We start from the raw sequence: 22,769 nt of genomic DNA on the forward strand, positions 1-22,769 counted from the left end.
GCAGGCGCTGGGCCTCTCTGACCTTTCTGGTGCCTGCGCACTGCAGTACTTTGATCAGGGGGCTGGAATTGCAGTCTCTACCACTGCTGTTCTCACCATCCTGACATGAGACATCAGTGACTGTCTTTTCAGGGGCTGGGCTAATCTCTGCTTCACAGAGGTCAGGTGGACAGGAAATGTTTCTGCCATCTCTTCTGGTAGGAGGAAGAGACAGTGAGACAGGAAGTTAAATTTTTCAATAACTCCTCCCTCCCAATAGTAATACAAAACCATCCATATCAATATACTGCTGTTTATAAAAGGGAGAAACATCCAGCCTAGTACAATCAATATAAATATTAATAATAAAAACTCCAAGATTTGATGGTCCCCTTCACCTAGTACTCCAGGAAGTTCATTACAGAAGCTGGATTGATCTCTAGTCTCCCTGATTGGGGTGTTATATTTTTTTCATTATGAACTGAAGATGTGCTCTCTTGCACATCACTTCTAATTAAGTACTGGAGAAGGAACACAATGCCAGTGTGCATTGAAAGGAATATAGCGCTGTGAGCATGGAGCACATACTGACTATATATCAGAATTGACAACCCACGTATACTCAGCAGAGCAGACACTAGCCCAAACTCTGAAACAGATGTCCCATTTCAAGGTGATGACAGCAGCTGGGTCATGACTATAGCATCAGCCCCCTGATTACTCATTTAAGAATCCCCAATGCATGCTGGGATACTCAAGTTAAACATCATTGGAAGTTTAAAAAAGAGATAAAACATTACGAAATATATAATTACAGTACATTAGAAAAGTGGTGAGACTGTCAAATTACATAGACATTTAGTATGAAATTCACTTAGTTTCAGACAACCCCTTTAAGACAGAAAGATGCATTTTCTGACATTTGAAGGTGGAGTGAACGCTTTTATGAATTAGGTCCAGAGTGTTACATAGTTACATAGTTACATAGTTATTAAGGTTGAAGGAAGACTTTAAGTCCATCTAGTTCAACCCATAGCCTAACCTAACATGCCCTAACATGTTGATCCAGAGGAAGGCAAAGAAAAACTATGTGGCAAAGAGTAAGCTCCACATTGGGGAAAAAAAATCCTTCCCGACTCCACATACGGCAATCAGACTAATTCTCTGGATCAATGCCCTATCAAGGAATCTAGTGTATATATCCTGTAACATTATACTTTTCCAGAAAGGCATCCAGTCCCCTCTTAAATTTAAGTAACGAATCACTCATTACAACATCATACGGCAGAGAGTTCCATAGTCTCACTGCTCTTACAGTAAAGAATCCGCGCCTGTTATTATGCTTAAATCTTCTTTCCTTCATATGTAGAGGATGCCCCCTTGTCCCTGTCTCAGGTCTATGATTAAAAAGATCATCAGAAAGGTCTTTGTACTGTCCCCTCATATATTTATACATTAAAATAAAATCACCCCTTAGTCTTCGTTTTTCCAAACTAAATAGCCCCAAGTGTAATAACCTATCTTGGTATTGCAGACCCCCCAGTCCTCTAATAACCTTGGTCGCTCTTCTCTGCACCTGCTCTAGTTCAGCTATGTCTTTCTTATACACCGGAGACCAGAACTGTACACAGTATTCTAAGTGTGGTCGAACAAGTGACTTGTATAGAGGTAAAATTATGTTCTCCTCATGAGCATCTATGCCTCTTTTAATGCATCCCATTATTTTATTTGCCTTTGTAGCAGCTGCCTGACACTGGCCACTGAATATGAGTTTGTCATCCACCCATACACCCAGATCTTTTTCATTGACGGTTTTGCCCAGAGTTTTAGAATTAAGCACATAATTATACATCTTATTACTTCTGCCCAATTGCATGACATTACATTTATCCCCATTAAAGCTCATTTGCCATTCATCAGCCCAAGCTTCTAGTTTACATAAATCACCCTGTAATATAAAATTCTCCTCCCCTGTATTGATTACCCTGCAGAGTTTAGTGTCATCTGCAAATATTGAAATTCTACTCTGAATGCCCCCTACAAGGTCATTAATAAATATGTTAAAAAGAAGAGGGCCCAATACTGACCCCTGTGGTACCCCACTGCTAACCGCGACCCAGTCCGAGTGTGCTCCATTAATAACCCCCCTTTGTTTCCTATCCCTGAGCCAGCTCTCAACCCACTTACACATATTTTCCCCTATCCCCATTATTCTCATTTTATGTATCAACTTTTTGTGTGGCACCGTATCAAAAGCTTTTGAAAAGTCCATATACACTATATCTACTGGGTTCCCTTGGTCCAGTCCAGAACTTACCTCTTCATAGAAGCTGATCAAATTAGTCTGACATGAACGGTCCCTAGTAAACCCGTGCTGATACTGGGTCATGAGGTTATTCCTCTTCAGATACTCCAGCATAGCATCCCTTAGAATGCCCGCCAGGATTTTACCCACAGTTAAGCTTACTGGCCTATAATTACCGAGTTCAGTTTTTGTCCCCTTTTTGAATATTGGCACCACATTTGCTATACGCCAGTCCTGTGGTACAGACCCTGTTATTATGGACTCTTTAACCCCTTAGAGACCGCCGATACGCCTTTTAACGGCGGCCGCTAAGGTTACTTAAACCACAGCGCCGTTAATTAACGGCGCTGTGGAAAAAGTAAATAGCGCCCCCCAGAGTCGGATTTTCTCCGGGGTCTCGGCTGCCGGGGGTAGCCGAGACCCCAGAGAACATGATTCGGGGGTTTTTTAACCCACCCCGCATTTGCGATCGCCGGTAATTAACCGTTTACCGGCGATCGCAAAAAAAAAAAAAAACGCGATCTCTTTTTAATTTCTCTATCCACCGATGTGATCGCACATCGGAGGATAGAGAAAAGGGGTTCCAGGTAGCCCCCCAATACTTACCTATCTCCCCCGATGCTCCTCGTGGCTCCCGGTGGGCGCCGCCATCTTGAAAATGGCGGGCACATGCGCAGTGTGCCCGCCGGCCGGCCCCGCGAGAATCTTTGGGGTCTCGGCTGCCGGGGGTAGACCCCAAAGAGCATGATTGGGGGTCGGTTTTAGCGACCCCTGTTTTGCGATCGCCGGTAATTAACTGTTTACCGGCGACCGCAAAAAAAAAAAGCTAAGTGTAATTCTCTGTCCTCTGATGTGATCGCACATCAGAGGACAGAGAAATAGGGGGATTCGGGGACCCTATCATACTCACCTGTGTCCCTGGATCCTCCTGCTGCTCCTCCTGGCCACCGGCATCTTCTGGGCAAAAGAAAATGGCACATGTGCAGTGCGCCCGCCATCTGTCTCCATCTGCCGGCCGGCAGGAGAAGAGCAGTTGGGGCTAAAATTAGGGTTAGGGTTAGGGTTAGGATTAGGGGTAGGGTTAGGGGTAGGGCTAGGGGTAGGGTTAGGGGTAGGGGTAGGGTTAGGGGTAGGGTTAGGGGTAGGGTTATGGGTAGGGTTAGGGGTAGGGTTAGGGCTAGGGGTAGGGGTAGGGTTAGGGGTAGGGTTAGGGGTAGGGTTAGGGGTAGGCGTAGGGTTAGGGTTAGGGCTAGGGGTAGGGTTAGGGCTAGGGTTAGGGCTAGGGTTAGGGGTAGGGGTAGGGTTAGGGTTAGGACTAGGGTTAGGGATAGGGTTAGGGCTAGGGTTAGGGCTAGGGGTAGGGTTAGGGCTAGGGTTAGGGGTAGGGTTAGGGGTAGGGTTAGGGTTAGGGCTAAATTTAGGGTTAGGGTTGGGGCTAAATTTAGAGTTAGGGTTGGCGCTAAATGTAGGGTTAGGCTTCTTTCACACTTACGTCGGTACGGGGCCGTCGCAATGCATCGGCCCGACATACCGACGCACGTTGTGAAAATTGTGCACAACGTGGGCAGCGGATGTAGTTTTTCAACGCATCCGCTGCCCAATCTATGTCCTGGGGAAGAGGGGGCGGAGTTACGGCCACGCATGCACGGTCAGAAATGGCGGATGCGACGTACAAAAAAAGTTACATTGAACACTGATCCAGTGCACTACGGACGCGACGTGTGGCCATCCGTCACGATCCGTCGGCAATACAAGTCTATGGGCAAAAAACGCATCCTTCGGGCACATTTGCAGGATCCGTTTCTTGTCCAAAATGACAGATTGCGACGGATGCCAAACGACGCAAGTGTGAAAGTAGCCTTAGGGCTAGGGTTAGGGTTGGGGCTAAAGTTAGGGTTAGAGTTGGGATTAGGGTTAGGGTTTGGATTAGGGTTGGTATTAGGGTTAGGGTTGGCATTAGGGTTACGCTTGGGATTAGGGTTAGGTTTGGGATTAGGGTTAAGGTTAGGGTTGTGATTAGGGGTGTATTGGGATTAGGGTTAGGTTTGAGGTTAGTGTTGAGATTAGGATTAGGGGTGTGTTGGATTTAGGGTTTTGATTAGGGTTATGGTTAGGGTTGACATTAGGGTTGTTTTGGTGTAAGGGTTGGGATTATCGTTAGGGTTAGTGATTAGGATTATGGATCGGGTTGGGATTAGGGTTAGGGGTGTGTTGGAGTTGGGTTGGAGCTAGAATTGGGGGGTTTCCACTGTTTAGGTACATCAGGGGGTCTCCAAACACGACAGTCAATTTTGCGCTCAAAAAGTCAAATGGTGCTCCCTCCCTTCTGAGCTCTGCCGTGCGCCCAAACAGTGGGTTACCCCCACATATTTGGCATCAGCATACTCGGGATAAATTGTACAACAACTTCTGGGGTCCAATTTCTCTTGTTACCCTTGTGAAAATAAAAACTTGGGGGCTACAAAATCCTTTTTGTGGAAAAATGTATATATTTTTTTTTATGACTCTGCATTATAAACTTCTGTGAAGCACTTGGGCATTCAAAGTTCTCACCACACATCTATATAAGTTCCTTGGGGGGTCTAGTTTCCAAAACGGGGTCACTTGTGGGGGGTTACTACTGTTTAGGTAAATCAGGGGCTCTGCAAACGCAACATAACGCCCACAGACCATTCTATCTAAGTCTGCATTCCAAAACGGCGCTCCTTCCCTTCCGAGCTCTGCCGTGCGCCCAAACAGTGGTTTACACACCCACATATGGGGCATCAGCATACTCAGGATAAATTGGACAACAACTTTAGTGGTCCAATTTCTCCTGCTACCCTTGTGAAAATAAAAACTTGGGGGCTACAATATCTTTTTTGTGAAAAAAAAAATATTTTTTATTTTCACGACTCTGCATTCTAAACTTCTGTGAAGCACTTGGGCATTCATAGTTCTCACCACACATCTAGATAAGTTCCTTGGGGGGTCTAGTTTCCAAAATGGGGTCACTTGTGGAGGGTTTCTACTGGTTAGGTACATCAGGGGCTCTGCAAACGCAACATAATGCCCGCAGACCATTCTATCAAAGTCTGCATTCCAAAACGGCGCTCCTTCCTTCCAAGCTCTGCCGTGCGCCCAAACAGTGGTTTACCCCCACATATGGGGTACCAGCATACTCAGGACAAATTGGACAACAACTTTTGGGGTCCAATTTCTCTTGTTACCCTTGTGAAAATAAAAACTTGGGGGCTAAAAAATCTTTTTGTGGAAAAAAAAATATTTTTTATTTTCACGACTCTGCATTATAAACTTCTGTGAAGCACTTGGGCATTCAAAGTTCTCACCACACATCTAGATAAGTTCCATGGGGGGTCTAGTTTCCAAAATGGGGTCACTTGTGGGGGATTTCTTCTGTTTAGGCACATCAGGGGCTCTCCAAACGCGACATGGCGTCCAATCTCAATTCCAGCCAATTCTACATTGAAAAAGTAAAACGGCACTCCTTCAATTCCAAGCTCTGCGGTGCACCCAAACAGTGGTTTACCCTCACATATTGGGTATCAGCGTACTCAGGAGAAATTGAACAACAACTTTTGTGGTCTAATTTCTCCTGTTACCCTTGTGAAAATAAAAATTTGTGGGCAAAAAGATCATTTTTGTAGAAAAAATGCGATTTTTTTTTTCACGGCTCTACATTATAAACTTCTGCGAAGCACATGGGGGTTCAAAGTGCTCACCACACATCTAGATAAGTTCCTTAAGGGGTCTAGTTTCCAAAATGGGGTCACTTGTGGGGGATTTCTACTGTTTAGGCACATCAGGGGCTCTCCAAACGCGACATGGCGTCCAATCTCAATTCCAGCCAATTCTACATTGAAAAAGTAAAACGGCACTCCTTCTCTTCCAAGCTCTGCGGTTCGCCCAAACAGTGGTTTACCCCCACATATTGGGTATCAGCGTACTCAGGAGAAATTGCACAACAACTTTTGTGGTCTAATTTCTCCTGTTACCCTTGTGAAAATAAAAATTTGTGGGCAAAAAGATCATTTTTGTAGAAAAAATGTGATTTTTTTTTTTCACGGCTCTACATTATAAACTTCTGTGAAGCACATGGGGGTTCAAAGTGCTCACCACACATCTAGATAAGTTCCATAAGGGGTCTAGTTTCCAAAATGGGGTCACTTGTGGGGGGTTTCTACTGTTTCGGCACATCAGGGGCTCTCCAAACGCGACATGGCGTCCAATCTCAATTCCAGCCAATTCTACATTGAAAAAGTAAAACGGCGCTCCTTCACTTCCAAGCTCTGCGGTGCGCCCAAACAGTGGTTTACCCTCACGTATGGGGTATCGACGTATTCAGGAGAAATTGCACAACAACTTTTGTGGTCTAATTTCTCCTGTTACCCTTGTGAAAATAAGAATTTGTGGGCGAAAAGATCATTTTTGTGTAAACAAAAGCGATTTTTTATTTTCACGGCTCTACGTTATAAACTTCTGTGAAGCACTTGGGGGTTCAAAGTGCTCACCACACATCTAGATAAGTTCCTTAAGGGGTCTAGTTTCCAAAATGGTGTCACTTGTGGGGGATTTCCACTGTTTAGGCACATCAGGGGCTCTCTAAACGTGACATGGTGTCCGATCTCAATTCCAGCCAATTCTGCATTGAAAAAGTCAAACGGCGCTCCTTCACTTCTAAGTTCTGCGGTGCGCCCAAAAAGTGGTTTACCCCACATATGGGGTATTGGCGTATTCAGGAGAAATTGCATAACAAAATTTATGGTTACATTTCTGTTTTTACACTTGTGAAAATTAAAAAAATGGTTCTGAATTAAGATGTTTGCAAAAAAAAGTTAAATGTTCATTTTTTCCTTCCACATTGTTTCAGTTCCTGTGAAGCACGTAAAGGGTTAATAAACTTCTTGAATATGGTTTTGAGAACCTTGAGGGGTGTAGTTTTTAGAATGGTGTCACACTTCATTATTTTCTATCATATAGACCTCTCAAAATGACTTCAAATGTGATGTGGTCCCTAAAAAAAAATGGTGTTGTAAAAATGAGATATTGCTGGTCAACTTTTAACCCTTATAACTCCCTAACAAAAAAAAATTTTGTTTCCAAAATTGTGGTGATGTAAAGTAGACATGTGGGAAATGTTATTTATTAACTATTTTTCGTGACATATCTCTCTGATTTAAGGGCATAAAAATAGTTTGAAAATTGCAAAATTTTAAAAATTTTCGCCATATTTCCGTTTTTTTCATAAATAATCGCAAGTAATATCGAAGAAATGTTACCACTAACATGAATTTCAATATGTCATGAAAAAACATTCTCAGAATCAGCGGGATCCATTGAAGCGTTCCAGAGTTATAACCTCATAAAGTGACAGTGGTCAGAATTGCAAAAATTGGCCCGGTCATTAAGTACCAAATTGGCTCTGTCACTAAGGGGTTAAAGGTTAAAAATAATGGTCTATCAATGACTGTACTTAATTCCTGCAGTACTCGGGGGTGTATCCCATCCGGGCCCGGAGATTTGTCAATTTTAGTGATTTTAGACGCCGTTGTACTTCCTGCTGGGTTAAGCAGGTGACACTTAATGTGGAATTTTTATTATCACTGATCATATTGTCTGCCATGGGATTTTCTTTTGTAAATACTGATGAAAAAAAGTCATTTAGCATATTGGCTTTTTCCTCATCCTCATCCACCATTTCACCCAGACTATTTTTAAGGGGGCCAAAACTATCATTTTTTAGTTTCTTACTATTTACGTAGTTAAAGGGACTCTGTCACCTGAATTTGGCGGGACTGGTTTTGGGTCATATGGGCGGAGTTTTTGGGTGTTTGATTCACCCTTTCCTTACCCGCTGGCTGCATGCTGGCTGCAATATTGGATTGAAGTTCATTCTCTGCCCTCCATAGTACACGCCTGTGCAAGGCAATCTTGCCTTGTGCAGGCGTGTACTATGGAGGACAGAGAATGAACTTCAATCCAATATTGCAGCCAGCATGCAGCCAGCGGGTAAGGAAAGGGTGAATCAAACACCCGAAAACTCCGCCCATATGACCCAAAACCAGTCCCGCCAAATTCAGGTGACAGGTTCCCTTTAAAGAATATTTTGGGATTATTTTTACTCTCTCTGGCAATGAGTCTCTCTGTCTCAATCTTTGCTGCCTTGATTTGCTTTTTACAGACTTTATTTAATTTTCTGTATTTATTTAATGCCTCCTCACTACCTACTTCCTTTAATTCTCTAAATGCTTTCTTTTTGTCACTTATTGCGCCCCTTACAGCTCTATTTAGCCATATTGGTTTCCTCCTATTTCTGGTATGTTTATTCCCATACGGTATATACTGTGCACAGGTCCTATCCAGGATGCTAATAAATGTCTCCCATTTTGTTTGTGTATTTTTATGTCTCAGGATATTGTCCCAGTTAATTGCAACAAGATCATCCCTCATTCGTTGGAAATTTGCCCTCCTGAAGTTTAGTGTCCGAGTAACCCTTCTACTACACATCTTATTAAAGGATACATGAAAACTTATTATTTTGTGATCACTATTCCCCAAGTGACCCCCAACCCTTATATTTGATATGCGGTCTGGCCTGTTGGTTAATATTAGGTCTAGCAGTGCCCCCCTTCTTGTTGGGTCCTGAACCAGTTGTTAAAGGTAATTGTCTCTCATAGTTGTCAAAAACCGATTACCTTTGTGTTCTTGACATAAAAGAGAATTTTCAGCTTTTTGATGAAGCTAGGTTTGAAGTTATTCTATGGAACCTTGTCCTTGGGAATATAGACAACAATTATGACTATTTATTGAAATTATTTTAACAGAGACCTTATGCTGTATTGTATACTGAATTCCTTGTGTTTAAAATGCAACTTGCATTTATAGATCATTATTTTTTAATATTCAGAACAAATAGGCTAGTATGAGGTATATGATGAAACAGCAACTTTCAGATGGACATTGTCACATTTATTTTGACAAACTCCTTTGTGAAGACTCTTTTTTAATCTTGTATTTTTGGAACCAAAGCCTCTTGACACTGAGCACAAGCCACAGGAATGTGATGTTGATATAGGTTGACAGCTCTGATGCAAGCGGAAGGCTTTCGGAATTGAGTTAGTCAAATTGTGCTCCAACATGTTAAAGAAATTGTGATATACTGTGTACATCTCATTGAATAAAAAAGAATGACTGCGACATCACAGCCCACATTCTACATCAAAAAGAATGGCTAGGATATGGATATTACCATCTCCAGTAATGTTCCACTGTACATCTGGATCACAGTTAAAGAATACTTCACATTTACTCCTGTCCTGTTCTTGTCAGCAGCTGCTCTGGATCAGTATCCTATCTAGCTCAAATTGCCCAAGCGATATAATTCATGTCAAGAACCGATTGCTGAAAATAAACCCAAGAAAAATGAAGCCAAATTAATACTTCATATCAAGTTACTTGCACTAAAACAGAGACCATGAAACCTGTGAAATGTGAATTTTACCCCCTTTTAAGGAGACCATTATGGGGTCTCACAGCTTTAATTAATTATTAATAGAAAGATGGCAATAAGAGTGTGCTTACATAGACTGCTGCCAATCAGTGGTCGTTTAATAGCCTGCTTATACAGGGAGACCAAGGTACAAGAGTACTGTACCGTAATATAACATATATAATAGCTATATAATATATAAATATATAATATAATACTGAATAATGTAATAGATTTCTCAATTTGCATAGGCTCACATGGTTTTTAGCTCTGCAGCCCGGTTTACAGTGCTCAATGCACCACCATGAATGTTTTTTTTTTTTTTTGCTCTGTGCAAAAGTTTTCAACCAATGAAGAAGTGTTATTTAATTCATCGAGTGATTGGCAGCTTGATTACACTGAAAAATAATTATGAAGCAAATGATTTTTAAAAATTGGTCATTCGCAATTGTCTGTCAATGTAAAAGTAGTTTAAAGGGAATCTGTCGCTAGGTTTTTGCTATCTTACCTTAGAGTAGCATAACATAGGAAAAGAGGCCCTGATTCCAGTGACATATGATCACATCACTTAAGTTTACTGGGTGCAGCAGTTGGAACACAATCAGGGTTTTTAGATTATATCCCAAGCAACAGACGGAAGCAAAAAACCGTATAAATTTATGTTCTTTAAAAGTAAATTTTTGTTGAAATATTCAAATATAAAAGCTATCTAAAACAAGGAGAAGTGCCAGTGAGTGCCACATCACCGGAAGTATATGGGATTCCCGAAAAGTAGATGTAAATCATTCAATGCTATGTTATATGTCAGTCCAATAGTTTGTTAGCAGGCTTTTTGCGGGCCTCACGGCTCCTGGCCACTATAGACATTTGTCCTCATGTTTACTTACTTGTCCCATTACCTGTGCCTATGATGCCTGGGCTTCTGTGGGCGTGCCGGGTCTTGGTCGGTCGCTATGGACATGTGTCTCACTCTCAGACCACCGGCTGACACGTCACTAGTGGACGATGACATGTGACGCGGGATGTCAACTCTGTGGCTTCCGGTCCCCGGCTCAGTTGCTGAAAGTGCTGCGATGCTGCAGCTTTTGTCTAACATGAGGTTGGATGGTCTACAATATATAAGGAACCCCCGCTGTAGGAACACATACCCCCCAAAGAAGCCGGCGCAAAACATACGATGGGGTTAGCTGCATCCCACCATCAGGTTGTATACAGTACAGTATTTTTCTGAGATGTGTCTAACATATCTTTAATAATTTTGATGCTGGGGCCGGTCTTATACAGGGTATTTGCATGTGACAGGTCTGGATATATAAAATTATTTAAGATCTTTCTTTGACCTAGAGCACTGTTTATATAGAACACAGCTTCCTGTCACGTACTGACCTCTTGCCCTAAATTTCCCCACTCAGTCCATATTCTTTTGGGTTATATGAATATTCGTCTCCTGTTATTGTTAAGATTGTACTGTTTTTTGAGTAATTTATTTTTACGTTGCACACTTGATGATTATTGACTGCAGTGCATACCAACCTGCCAACAGACTATTGGACTGATATATAACATTGAATGATTTATATTTATTTTTGGGAAATCCCATGTACCTCCGGTGATGTGGCACTCACTGATACTTCTCCCTGTTTTAGATAGTTTTTATATTTGAATATTTCAGAACATAGCATAAATTGATATGCCTTTTTGCTTCAAACTGTTGCTTGGGATATAGTATTGTTGAAAGTGTGTATTTAGCAGAAGTATTGTAGTCCAGGCAGTGATAATCTCCTGGTGATAGAGCCTTAATTGTAAGTAAGTCAACAACAGCTCACAGCCAAAAAGAGTGACACTTGGCTGAAATGCAGATTTCAGCCAAGTGTCACTCTTTTTGGCTGTGTGCTGTTGTTGTCTACTGCCGTGCTTTAGATAACATAGGAAAAAACAGCAGACCAATTTCCTTTTCAGCACTGCTAGACTGTGATTTATTTTACTGAGAACAAAATGATTGATCTGTTGGAATCCATATGCCTAGACCTTCCTCTTTATCTCATGTGACATCAGATCTCATGGAATCAGTTAATATATCTAATGTGAATGTCTTACTTAACCCAATGAAGATGTACTTATTTTCTACTTTTCCTTAATTTCTTCCATCATGTCTTTTAACCCCTTTACCCCCAAGGGTGGTTTGCACGTTAATGACCGGGCCAATTTTTACAATTCTGACCACTGTCCCTTTATGAGGTTATAACTCTGGAACGCTTCAATGGATCCTGGTGATTCTGACATTGTTTTCTCGTGACATATTGTACTTCATGACAATGGTAAAAATTCTTTGATAGTACCTGCGTTTATTTGTGAAAAAAACGGAAATTTGGCGAAAATTATGAAAATTTCGCAATTTTCCAACTTTGAATTTTTATGCAATTAAATCACAGAGATATGTCACACAAAATACTTAATAAGTAACATTTCCCACATGTCTACTTTACATCAGCACAATTTTGGAACCAAAAATTTTTTTTGTTAGGGAGTTATAAGGGTTAAAAGTTGACCAGCAATTTCTCATTTCTACAACACCATTTTATTTTAGGGACCACATCTCATTTGAAGTCATTTTGAGGGGTCTATATGATAGAAAATACCCAAGTGTGACACCATTCTAAAATCTACACCCCTCAAGGTGCTCAAAACCATATTCAAGAAGTTTATTAACCCTTCTGGTGCTTCACAGGAATTTTTTGAATGTTTAAATAAAAATGAACATTTAACTTTTTTTCACAAAAAATTTAATTCAGCTCCAATTTGTTTTATTTTACCAAGGGTAACAGGAGAAAATGGACCCCAAACATTGTTGTACAATTTGTCCTGAGTATGCCAATACCCCACATGTGGGGGTAAACCACTGTTTGGGCGCATGGCAGAGCTCGGAAGCGAAGGAGTGCCATTTGACTTTTCAATGCAAAATTGACTGGAATTGAGATGGGATGCCATGTTTCGTTTGGAGAGCCCCTGATGTGGCTAAACATTGAAACCCCCCACAAGTGACACCATTTTGGAAAGTAGACCCCCTAAGGAACTTATCTAGAGGTGTGGTGAGCACTTTGACCCACCAAGTGCTTCACAGAAGTTTATAATGTAGAACCGTAAAAATAAAAAATCATATTTTTTCACAAAAATTATATTTTCGCCCCCAATATTTTATTTTCCCAAGGGTAAGAGAAGAAATTGGACCCCAAAAGTTGTTTTCCAATTTGTCCTGAGTACGCTGATAGCCCATATGTGGGGGTAAACCACTGTTTGGGCGGATGGGAGAGCTCGGAAGGGAAGGAGCGCCGTTTGACTTTTCAATGCAAAATTGACAGGAATTGAGATGGGACGCCATGTTGCGTTTGAAGAGCCACTGATGTGCCTAAACATTGAAACCCCCCACAAGTGACACCATTTTGGAAAGTAGACCCCCTAAGGAACTTATCTAGAGGTGTGGTGAGCACTTTGACCCACCAAGTGCTTCACAGAAGTTTATAATGTAGAACCGTAAAAATAAAAAATTATATTTTTTCACAAAAATTATCTTTTCGCCCCCAATTTTTTATTTTCCCAAGGGTAAGAGAAGAAATTGGACCCCAAAAGTTGTTTTACAATTTGTCCTGAGTACGCTGATAGCCCATATGTGGGGGTAAACCACTGTTTGGGCGGATGGGAGAGCTCGGAAGGGAAGGAGCGCCGTTTGACTTTTCAATGCAAAATTGACAGGAATTGAGATGGGACGCCATGTTGCGTTTGAAGAGCCACTGATGTGCCTAAACATTGAAACCCCCCACAAGTGACACCATTTTGGAAAGTAGACCCCCTAAGGAACTTATCTAGAGGTGTGGTGAGCACTTTGACCCACCAAATGCTTCACAGAAGTTTATAATGCAGAGCCGTAAAAATAAAACAAAATTTTTTTTTCCCACAAAAATTATTTTTTAGCCCCCAGTTTTGTATTTTCCCGAGGGTAACAGGAGAAATTCGACCCCAAAAGTTGTTGTCCAATTTGTCCTGAGTACGCTGATACCCCATATGTGGGGGGGAACCACCGTTTGGGTGCATGGCAGAGCTCGGAAGGGAAGGAGCGCCATTTGGAATGCAGACTTAGATGGAATGGTGTGCAGACGTCACATTGCGTTTGCAGAACCCCTAATGTACCTAAACAGTAGAAACCCCCCACAAGTGACCCCATATTGGAAACTAGACCCCCCTGGGAACTAATCTAGATGTGTTGTGAGAACTTTGAACCCCCAAGTGTTTCACTACAGTTTATAACGCAGAGCCGTGAAAATAAAAAATCTTTTTTTTTCCCACAAAAAATATGTTTTAGCCCCGAGTTTTGTATTTTCCCAAGGGTAACAGGAGAAATTGGACCCCAAAAGTTGTTGTCCTATTTGTCCTGAGTACGCTGATACCCCATATGTTGGGGTAAACCCCTGTTTGGGCACACGGGAGAGCTCGGAAGGGAAGAAGCACTGTTTTACTTTTTCAACGCAGAATTGGCTGGAATTGAGATCGGACGCCATGTCGCGTTTGGAGAGCCCCTGATGTGCCTAAACAGTGGAAACCCCCCAATTATAACTGAAACCCTAATCCAAACACACCCCTAACCCTAATCCCAACAGTAACCCTAACCACACCTCTAACCCAGACACACCCCTAACCCTAATCCCAACCCTATTCCCAACCGTAAATGTAATCTAAACCCTAACTGTAACTTTAGCCCCAACCCAAACTGTAGCCCTAGCCCTAACCCTAGCCCTAACCCTAGCCCTAACCTTAGCCCTAACCCTAGCCCTAGCCCTAACCCTAGCCCTAACCCTAACCCTAGCCCTAACCCTAGCCCTAGCCCTAACCCTAGCCCTAACCCTAGCCCTAACCCTAGCCCTAACCCTAACCCTAGCCCTAACCCTAGCCCTAGCCCTAACCCTAGCCCTAACCCTAACCCTAGCCCTAGCCCTAACCCTAGCCCTAACCCTAGCCCTAACCCTAGCCCTAACTCTAACCCTAGCCCTAATGGGAAAATGGAAATAAATACATTTTTTTAATTTTTCCCTAACTAAGGGGGTGATGAAGGGGGGTTTGATTTACTTTTATAGCGGGTTTTTTAGTGGATTTTTATGATTGGCAGCTGTCACACACTGAAAGACGCTTTTTATTGCAAAAAATATTTTTTGCGTTACCACATTTTGAGAGCTATAATTTTTCTATATTTTGGTCCACAGAGTCATGTGAGGTCTTGTTTTTTGCGGGACGAGTTGACGTTTTTATTGGTAACATTTTCGGGCACGTGACATTTTTTGATCGCTTTTTATTCCGATTTTTGTGAGGCAGAATGACCAAAAACCAGCTATTCATGAATTTCTTTTGGGGGAGGCGTTTATACCGTTCCGCGTTTGGTAAAATTGATAAAGCAGTTTTATTCTTCGGGTCAGTACGATTACAGCGACACCTCATTTATATCATTTTTTTATGTTTTGGCGCTTTTATACGATAAAAACTATTTTATAGAAAAAATAATTATTTTGGCATCGCTTTATTCTCAGGACTATAACTTTTTTATTTTTTTGCTGATGATGCTGTATGGCAGCTCGATTTTTGCGGGACAAGATGATGTTTTCAGCGGTACCATGGTTATTTATATCTGTCTTTTTGATCGCGTGTTATTCCACTTTTTGTTTGGCGGTATGATAATAAAGCGTTGTTTTTTGCCTCGTTTTTTTTTTCTTTTCTTACGGAGTTTACTGAAGGGGTTAACTAGTGGGCCAGTTTTGTAGGTCGGGCCGTTACGGACGCGGCGATACTAAATATGTGTACTTTTATTGTTTTGTTTTTTTTATTTAGATAAAGAAATGTATTTATGGGAATAATATTTATTTATTTTTTTCATTATTTTGGAATATTTTTTTTAATTTTTTTTACACATTTGAAAATCTTTTTTTTTTACTTTTTTACTTTGTCCCAGGGGGGGACATCACAGATCATTGATCTGACAGTGTGCACATCACTCTGTCAGATCACTGATCTGACTAGCAGCGCTGCAGGCTTCACAGTGCCTGCTCTGAGCAGGCTCTGTGAAGCCACCTCCCTCCCTGCAGGACCCGGATCCGCGGCCATCTTGGATCCGGGGCTCGAGCAGGGAGGGAGGGAGGTAAGACCCTCGCAGCAACGCGATCACATCGCGTTGCTGCGGGGGGCTCAGGGAAGCCCGCAGGGAGCCCCCTCCCTGCGCGGTGCTTCCCTGCACCGCCGGCACATCGCGATCATCTTTGATCGCGGTGTGCCAGGGGTTAATGTGCCGGGGGTGGTCCGTGACCGCTCCTGGCAGCCGGATGTCAGCTGCGATAGGCAGCTGACACCCGGCCGCGATCGGCGGCGCTCCCCCCGTGAGCGCCGCCGATCGCGCTGGACGTACTATCCTGTCCATGGTCATAGGGGCCCACCCCACATGGACGGGATAGTACGTCCGATGTTAGAAAGGGGTTAAGTGCCATGAAATGTTTTTTTTTAACCAGAAGAATTGTAGTTTTGAATTACACCATTCATTTTACAATGTCATGTTCTTAAAAAAACAGGAAAAACGTGAGGTGAGACTGATAAAAACACCTTAAAACTTAGTGGGTGGGGGAGTGTTTAATTTTACAACATTTAATTTATGGTAGAATTGAAGTTCTGTTTGCTTAAGGTTTCACCAAAGTTATATAGGTTTGTGTAGTTTTACTACGTAAAGTGAATTTGTCACCAGGTTTTTACTCTCCATCTCCCCTGATTTAGGGGCAGATACCCTGATTACAGATATATGTCACTTACTGGACTGTTTGCTGCACTTTTGATAAAATCACTGTTTTATCTGCTGAAGATCTACCAGTTCTCTGAATGCTGAGCTCTGTATAGCCCCACCCACCCCATCCATTGGTAGCTTTTTGTTCATCGTGCATAGGCAGAAAGCCAATCAGTGGTGAGGGTGGAGTTAAATAGAGCTCATAAGTATAGAGGACTATACGGCAGCAGGGTTACTAGTCTTCAAGTGATAATTTCTTGCTCTTGAAACAGTGCTTTTATAAAAACTTTCCCAAATAACCAAGTAAGTGACACATCATTGGAATTGGGGGTTGTCCATGCATTATACTTCTCTCAGATGGTGACAGATTCCCTAATAAAGTAAACAAAATTACAAAAAAAATTATCTTTTGTAGGGGTGTACTTTGTTTTTTTTTGTGAGAGAAGTTGTACTTTTAATGGTAGCATTTTGAGATCCTTACAACTTTCTGATCTCTTTTTATTACATTTTTGCGGGGAGGTGAAGTGACCACAAAGAAGCTCGCCATTTGGGATAATTATAATATTCTATTAGTTTAGACAATTGCACACGCAGCAATATCTGATATGTTAATTTAATTTTTTAGACTTTGAACTTTTATATTGTTGCAATTGTTATATAATTTTTTAAAAGTAGTTTTAAATGTGTTTTTTTTTTTACCCTTTCTTAGACCTTCTATTGCACTTGGATTTGTGATTGTTTATAAGCTAGTAATGCAGTCTGTTGTAAAACCAGCTGGGTTTCATTAGAGTGCAAAGATTCCAAAGACTGGGATCATCAGCAGACCCCAAGCTGCCACCATCATCTGCCACCAACTGACAACACCATCATCATCATCATGTGATAATATTATGGAGAGGAGGTAGTGTCAATCTTAGCAGTTACACTTGGGTGCTATCTGTATATTACAACCAGGGCTTATGTTGTATGGAGCAATCTCAGCTCATTAACCAGCTCCAAGTATTCAGGGCCCAAATATACTGTAAATTTCACGCATCTCAATTCATGGGTTAGAGTGAGTATTTCACTCCAAAATTAAACTACTTTATACAGTTATATAGGTGACTTAGCTCCTGTTAAAATCACACTTACAGTAAAAGTTTTAATGCTTGAGTAAAAGGGTTTTATTTCATATGCAAATAAAGAAATTAAATTGAATAAAACTATTTTTTCAGTAATGAAACTACAGATTATTTAAGTAAAGGTGCAGATTACTTTATTTCTCAAAAACTTTCATACATACTGTATACTGGAAGTTTGGGATGTGGGTATGGATTTCACTCATAGTTTCCCTTTAGAATGCTATTCCTATCATAAGAAGCTGGCCCTATCCAGAGGATAGAAGATAATGTGCTGTTTTTTGTGGGTCTGAATACTGGTACCTTCAGTGACTGCAAGGGGCTCTGTTGCCCTAGCTTAACCCCTTAGTGACAGAGCCAATTTGGTACTTAATGACCAAGCCGATTTTTGCAATTCTGACCACTGTCACTTTATGAGGTTATAACTCTGGAACGCTTCAACGGATCCCGCTGATTCTGAGATTGTTTTTTCGTGACATATTGTACTTCATGTTAGTGGTAACATTTCTTCGATATTACTTGCGATTATTTATTAAAAAAACGGAAATATGGCGAAAATTTTGAAAATTTAGCAATTTTCAAAATTTGAATTTTTATTCCCTTACATCAAAGAGATATGTCACACAAAATGGTCAATAAATAACATTTCCCATATGTCTACTTTACATCAGCACAATTTTGGAATAAAATTTTTTTTTTATTAGGGAGTTATAAGGGTTAAAATTTGACCAGCAATTTTTTATTTTTACAGCAAAATTTACAAAACCATTTTTTTTAGGGACCACCTCACATTTGAAGTCAGTTTGAGGGGTCTATGTGGCAGAAAATGCCCAAAATTGACACCATTCTAAAAACTGCACCCCTCAAGGTGCGCAAAACCACATTCAAGAAGTTTATTAACCCTTCAGTTGCTGCACAGGAACTGAAGCAATGTGGAAGGAAAAAATGAACATTTTACTTTTTTTCACAAACATTTTACTTCAGAACCAATTTTTTTTATTTTCACAAGTGTAAAAAAAGAAAATGAACCACATAATTTGTTGTGCAATTTGTCCGGAGAATGCCGATACCCCATATGTGGGGAAGGACCACTATTTGGGTGCACAGTAGAGCTCAGAAGGGAAGGAGCGCCATTTGGCTTTTTCAACATAGAATTCCCTAAAATTGAGATCGGACACCATGTCGCGTTTGGAGAGCCGCTGATGTGCCTAAACAGTGGAAACCCCCCACAAGTGACACCATTTTGGAAACTAGACCCCCTAAGGAACTTATCTAGGTGTGTGGTCAACACTTTGAACACCCAAGTGCTTCACACAAGTTTATAACGTAGAGCCGAAAAAATTAAAAATAATTTTCTTTTCACAAAAATGATCTTTTCACCCCCAATTTTTTATTTTCCCAAGGGTAGCAAGACAAATTGGACCCCAAAAGTTGTTGTGCAATTTGTCCTGAGTATGTCGATACCCCGTATGTGGGGGTAAACCTCTGTTTGGGTGCACAGTAGAGCTCAGAAGGGAAGGAGCGCCATTTGACTTTTTCAACATAGAATTCTCTGGAATTGAGATCGGACACCATGTCGCGTTTGGAGAGCCGCTGATGTGCCTAAACAGTGGAAACCCCCCACAAGTGACACCATTTTGGAAACTAGACCCCCTAAGGAACTTATCTAGGTGTGTGGTCAACACTTTGAACACCCAAGTGCTTCACACAAGTTTATAACGTAGAGCCAAAAAAATTAAAAATCATTTTTTTTTCACAAAAATGATCTTTTCACCCCCAATTTTTTATTTTCCCAAGGGTAGCAAGACAAATTGGACCCCAAAAGTTGTTGTGCAATTTGTCCTGAGTATGTCGATACCCCGTATGTGGGGGTAAACCTCTGTTTGGGTGCACAGTAGAGCTCAGAAGGGAAGGAGCGCCATTTGACTTTTTCAACATAGAATTCTCTGGAATTGAGATCGGACACCATGTCGCGTTTGGAGAGCCGCTGATGTGCCTAAACAGTGGAAACCCCCCACAAGTGACACTATTTTGGAAACTAGACCCCCTAAGGAACTTATCTAGGTGTGTGGTCAACACTTTGAACACCCAAGTGCTTCACACAAGTTTATAACGTAGAGCCGAAAAAATTAAAACTCATTTTTTTTTCACAAAAATGATCTTTTCACCACCAATTTTTTATTTTCTCAAGGGTAGCAAGACAAATTGGACCCCAAAAGTTGTTGTGCAATTTGTCCTGAGTATGTCGATACCCCATATGTGGGGGTAAACCTCTGTTTGGGTGCACAGTAGAGCTCAGAAGGGAAGGAGCGCCATTTGACTTTTTCAACATAGAATTCTCTGGAATTGAGATCGGACACCATGTCGCGTTTGGAGAGCTGCTGATGTGCCTAAACAGTGGAAACCCCCCACAAGTGACACCATTTTGGAAACTAGACCCCCTAAGGAACTTATCTAGGTGTGTGGTCAACACTTTGAACACCCAAGTGCTTCACACAAGTTTATAACGTAGAGCCGAAAAAATTAAAAATCATTTTTTTTTCACAAAAATTATCTTTTCATCCCCAATTTTTTATTTTCCCAAGGATAGCAAGACAAATTGGACCCCAAAAGTTGTTGTGCAATTTGTCCTGAGTATGTCGATACCCCGTATGTGGGGGTAAACCTCTGTTTGGGTGCACAGTAGAGCTCAGAAGGGAAGGAGCGCCATTTGACTTTTTCAACATAGAATTCTCTGGAATTGAGATCGGACACCATGTCGCGTTTGGAGAGCCGCTGATGTGCCTAAACAGTGGAAACCCCCCACAAGTGACACCATTTTGGAAACTAGACCCCCTAAGGAACTTATCTAGGTGTGTGGTCAACACTTTGAACACCCAAGTGCTTCACACAAGTTTATAACGTAGAGCCGAAAAAATTAAAACTCATTTTTTTTTCACAAAAATGATATTTTCACCACCAACTTTTTATTTTCCCAAGGGTAGCAAGACAAATTGGACCCCAAAAGTTGTTGTGCAATTTGTCCTGAGTATGTCGATACCCCATATGTGGGGGTAAACCTCTGTTTGGGTGCACAGTAGAGCTCAGAAGGGAAGGAGCGCCATTTGACTTTTTCAACATAGAATTCTCAGGAATTGAGATCGGACACCATGTCGCGTTTGGAGAGCCGCTGATGTGCCTAAACAGTGGAAACCCCCCACAAGTGACACCATTTTGGAAACTAGACCCCCTAAGGAACTTATCTAGGTGTGTGGTCAACACTTTGAACACCCAAGTGCTTCACACAAGTTTATAACGTAGAGCCGAAAAAATTAAAACTCATTTTTTTTTCACAAAAATGATCTTTTCACCACCAATTTTTTATTTTCCCAAGGGTAGCAAGACAAATTGGACCCCAAAAGTTGTTGTGCAATTTGTCCTGAGTATGTCGATACCCCATATGTGGGGGTAAACCTCTGTTCGGGTGCACAGTAGAGCTCAGAAGGGAAGGAGCGCCATTTGACTTTTTCAACATAGAATTCTCTGGAATTGAGATCGGACACCAGGTCGCGTTTGGAGAGCCGCTGATGTGCCTAAACAGTGGAAACCCCCCACAAGTGACACCATTTTGGAAACTAGACCCCCTAAGGAACTTATCTAGGTGTGTGGTCAACACTTTGAACACCCAAGTGCTTCACACAAGTTTATAACGTAGAGCCGAAAAAATTAAAAATCATTTTTTTTTCACAAAAATGATCTTTTCACCCCCAATTTTTTATTTTCCCAAGGGTAGCAAGACAAATTGGACCCCAAAAGTTGTTGTGCAATTTGTCCTGAGTATGTCGATACCCCGTATGTGGGGGTAAACCTCTGTTTGGGAGCACTGCGGAGCTTGGAAGGGAAGGAGCGCCGTTTGAATTTTTAATCTCTTAATTGTGAGAGCGGACGCCATTTTGGGTTTGTAGATGTGCCTAACAGCAGAAACCCCCCACAACTGACCCCGTTTTGGAAACTACACCCCTCAAAGATTTTAATCAGGGGTATATTGAGCAATTTGAACCCACATGTATGACACAGAGTTTGATAACATTAGGTCGTCATATTGAAAAAATTCATTTTTTTCCACGAGAATCTTGTTTTAGACCTGAATGTCTCACTTTTTCAGAAATAACATCAAAAAGTGGACCCCACAATTCGTTACCCACTTTATTATGAGCGCAGCGATATCCCATATGTAGTCAAAAAGTTCTGTTTGGACAAATGGCAGGGCTTGGACAGAAAGGGGCACAATGTGACAAATTTGGCTTTATTTGAAATTGAAGATCCAGGACCGATTCAAAGCTTCTAGAGACATTGAGCAAAAAAGAAAATCCTTCCAGGAATTATTACTCACATAGGGAGGCATGCTCCTAAAACACAATGGCTGACTATAAAATTGGTCTTGCTAACAAAACAGTTGTCCCGCATTTACGTATATTGTAGCAGGAAGAATAAACTGTACTGGAATGAAGGGCAAAATGTGTAGGAAAATGCAGCCAACTATGTGGCAAAGCGGAGTTTGTTCCAAAGATGAAAGAACACCATCAGGGCTAGAATGGCAGACACTTTCAGAGACTGGTCGTACAACGTCCTTTTAGCTCCATCAATCCCTATATGAGAGACGAATGTGCCAATAGACGTGGTACACCATAGCAAGCTCCCACCCGCCAAGGTCAGAACCGCTATATGCACAAAACAACCAGTTCTCTATAGAAAGTATTGTCTGGTACCAGAGGTTCGGCAAGAACCATAAAGTAAAGCCCATAGTGTATAAGTACGGAACTTCCTAATTTTTTTAGAAATCCTACAATAAAATGATCATGCCCGTATCATCAACATAAATATAAGTAATATAAATGGAAGCCAAAGTTTTGTGTAGCAAGAGTCATAAAGCAGTCAAAGTTACATAAATGGTCAAAAATGTTTGTGAGTAATCAAGTCCTAGAATTCATTTTCAGATGATTTCACTTTTCAAGATCATTTCTGGGGTCCACATTCTAACGCTTATTGACATAGGTACGTGGACGAGAATTTGTTGGAATAGTAGTTTGG

Source organism: Ranitomeya imitator, chromosome 5 (assembly GCF_032444005.1).
Source record: "Ranitomeya imitator isolate aRanImi1 chromosome 5, aRanImi1.pri, whole genome shotgun sequence".
NCBI lineage: Eukaryota > Metazoa > Chordata > Amphibia > Anura > Dendrobatidae > Ranitomeya > Ranitomeya imitator.